The following is a 3,784-nucleotide window of genomic DNA, read 5'->3' as shown; positions in this document are numbered from 1 at the left end:
CTACATAAAGGACAATACAATACATAGTAGTCTCTATCGCAAAATTACTTCGTGCAACAGCACGTTGCATGCGTCCAGCGCGCATCCTAGTTCCACCATCAATAACATTCCTTTAGGTGAGATGGTGCGCGTTCGCCGCAATTGCAGCACAGATGACAAGTTCAGAGAACATATAGATGAGGTCAAGAAAAGGTTCAAAAACAGAGGTTACAATGCGAAAACTTTAGAGAATGCAGACAGAAGAATACAAAATGTCACTCGAGAAAGCACCCTAGAGAGGAAACAGGGAAAACGTAAAGAAGCACAAGAAACAACGACAATTGCATTCATCACACAATACACACAGAATAGTACCAACATCTTTAAAATCTTGAAAAAACATTGGGGTTTGCTTACAGAAATACCTAATTTGAGAAACATTGTTACCAACAGACCAAGGGTCACTTTCAGAAGAGGGAAAACATTACGTAACATGCTGTGTCCCAGTTACCCTTTGACATCTAAAAGTAAGACATGGTTAGCTACGACGCCAAATGGATTTTTTACATGTGGGGGTTGCAATATCTGTCCTTTTGGAAAAAATAGAACTAAGAAATTCCAATATAACACTGACCGAGAGTATGAAATAAGACATTTCATCAATTGCAACACAAGTCATGTGGTGTATATAATCGGGTGTGAATGTGATAAGATCTATATGGGGAGTACGGTACGACCACTAAAGTTGAGGATTCAGGAACACGTACGTGCTCTCAAGAATTATGACCTTAAATACCCTATGGCATACCATATGCGAGAACACCATCAAGATACGAAAAACATATGGTTTCAGGGTATTGATCACATCCCCCCGCACCCTCGGGGGGGCAATCGTGAACTTACTCTGCGTAAAAGGGAGGCCTCTTGGATATGTCGTCTAAGGTGTCTTGAGAAAGGACACAACACAGAAGATGAGATGCACTACCACCTACAGTAATTCTGTGTCTTTCCCAACTGTCCTCAATATGTGATCAGGAACACACTATGATGTGGGTCTAGTTGGTACTCTCGGGTGAGTTAGTTCCTAGTGCCATCATTTTACTCTCTTTTTTGTAATATGGGTTATTCTATACTTATCATCAATGCCCATTCATGATGATAACGGATATGCTATAACATGTATAAACGACTTGTTACAGCCACCAATGGGAAATGTCTCTATGTTCACCGTTTTAGATCCGTTATCTACTACTGCTTTCCTTCCTTTTCTCACGTGTGTGAATATCGTCCGTATTACACCTATATCCGACTACAATAGGAGAAAAAAGTTTGTCGACAGATTCACGGCATGGATATGGCCAATTTGACATTATGAGAATGGCTCGGATTTATCTTGTTGAGAATGAGATATTGTGACTAAAATTAAACCAGTAGGTCAAACTCTCATGGAAGTATGAAAAAATAAATAATTAATAATATATATAAAAATAAAAAATAGAGAATATAGAAAAAATATATCTAATGTATGAAAGTGTAACTACGAGAGACTAAAAGTCCAATTACTCTCATTAAAACTTTGAACAACTATCCATGCTAATATGTGCTTTTTCTCATGATCTTGTATATCACCCCAAGTTATAATCATAGCACTAAGATGGCCGCGCCTTTAACCTAAACTTGTATGTGCACACACCAGAACACGTGATTGACGGCGTCAGTATGTATCCTCCAATCATAGGTGTGCCCTTAGGGTATCGGAGATGGCGTCGTTTTGAATCACCGAAACGCCGCGGAGTTGATGCATCGTGATCAACTATTTCAGGTAAAGTCCGAGTTATACGTGGAGATAGTAACCAAATTTGGGTTACAGGATTATATCCCCTGACCCATATTATCGGGTACAAGGGTACGAGTTTATAATTTACGCCGCTTCTGTGTGGGGTGTGGTACTACGCACACGGGGGCCTTGCGACGCTTTAAATCTGCGGCCCGTTTTATGAATACTGGGGCGCTTGCGGGTCGGATGCATGTTGGAGCATCTCCCTAATGTAATGGGGTTATGATAAATACAAGCATATGTTATAATAAATTCAAAAGAAGTAATCGGTCACACTGGACGCTGGTCCAACCTAATATAAAAATACTAAAACTTCGCACTCTTTCTTAGGTGACTGCCGTACGAATATTTATCATTATATCTGGAATGTAAAGAAATATATCCCACAAGGCATAGGATTGACTTCTGTGTTTAAGGTAGGCGGCATTCTATACTGCACATGGTATTGGATAGTTACAATTCGCTTATGAGATATTGCTCGAAGCCTAAAATTATTCATTTTGGAGTAAGCATTTACATATGGATTGTTTACTCTTTTAGATACCGTCTTCCAAATACAAACAATAAAATAATAAAAATTGTTGGAGAATAACGGACTTTGGGCCTTTCTATGCTTTAATATAAGGAATAATACCGGTGTGAGACACAAATAAGTTGTGTATCTCGGAGCATGTGTATCCCGTTACCATCTTGAGACTGGAATCCAATATTTTTTTGGAACTACGATTTCGGTATGGAACGTTATTTGTTTTTTCAATTTATGAATGGTATATTAATGTTCTGAGTTTGCTAATTGCAATTGGCTTTGATGGCGTGGATTGCACATGGAGGGTACTGTTGCTAGCATAAATATTATGAGCAACATATCTGATTTATAGATAAGCAATGGTGTAAGGAAGTGGCAGTGTTGACCGTGGTGGTTACACACATTTTGGGATTTGACCTATTGGTGGTTTTAATTAGTAGAACCATAACATCTCGTTTTTTGCTATATTTCGGAACATTCGCCAACAAGCAAAGGTTGTGTGTTTTTTGAAATTGTAATCGGGAGCAGTAAAAGCACTGATGTGACATATGACAGAACATATATATCCTACAGCTTTTTACTAAAATTGTGGTCCTTAAGGGACACGTATGAGTCAAAATTTGCATAAATGTGATCAGTGAAGACATTTGATCTAACCAATAGAGGCTTTGGAATAGATTTGGCTATTTTACAAACCTTCTTTGTAAATACTTTTGTACAGTATTTACATGTTTTATGTTTAAATGTGGGTATAAATATTGTATATTGTACATGTGCGATTTTTTGTATATTTTTGTATAGATGTTGAGACACCACAGTTTTGCTTATATCGTGCGGGGGCAATGCTGAGAAAAATATCTGGATTCAGTCTGGCGTCTTCAAGCATTCACAAGGTGAGGAATCTGCAGTTAGATAGAAAATCCACAGTAAAACAGTTCAGGGTATGGGTGGTGTTTATGATGGGACGACTATGCTCTGGAGTTGAGGCTGAACTCAGTGGGTCATAAATGTGCTATTTACGTCCCAACCTGGGCCTGCTCTCTCCAGGGTGCACAGCATGGTGGTCATATTTGGAATTCTATTTTATTTGAAAGTGTGTGAATGAGATCAGAGGTGTCGAAATATTGAAAGCATCAAAGGAAAACAAGCATTGGCATAGCCAATAGGTCTCGCCTTTGGGACCTTTTAGGTGTTTAGCCAGAGCTATTGACTTAGCCAAATTTTTTTTGCTATGTTGTAGAGCAGTGTAGCTGCTTTGCAGCATGTTGAAAAGTTATAATGAAAAGTGTTAAGCATTTTGGTTACCTTAAATATAACCCAAAAATACATTATCTACAACTGAACGACCCTATTAAAGAAATAACTAATATAAAAATGTGTTCTAGTTTTTTTGTCCTTGCAATGCTGGCAACTTCTTTCTGCCTGTTCAAGTGCTTGTTTGT

The sequence above is a fragment of the Lissotriton helveticus genome, chromosome 6 (assembly GCF_964261635.1).
Source record: "Lissotriton helveticus chromosome 6, aLisHel1.1, whole genome shotgun sequence".
Taxonomy (NCBI): Eukaryota; Metazoa; Chordata; class Amphibia; order Caudata; family Salamandridae; genus Lissotriton; species Lissotriton helveticus.
Note: the sequence above shows the minus strand (reverse complement) of the source record.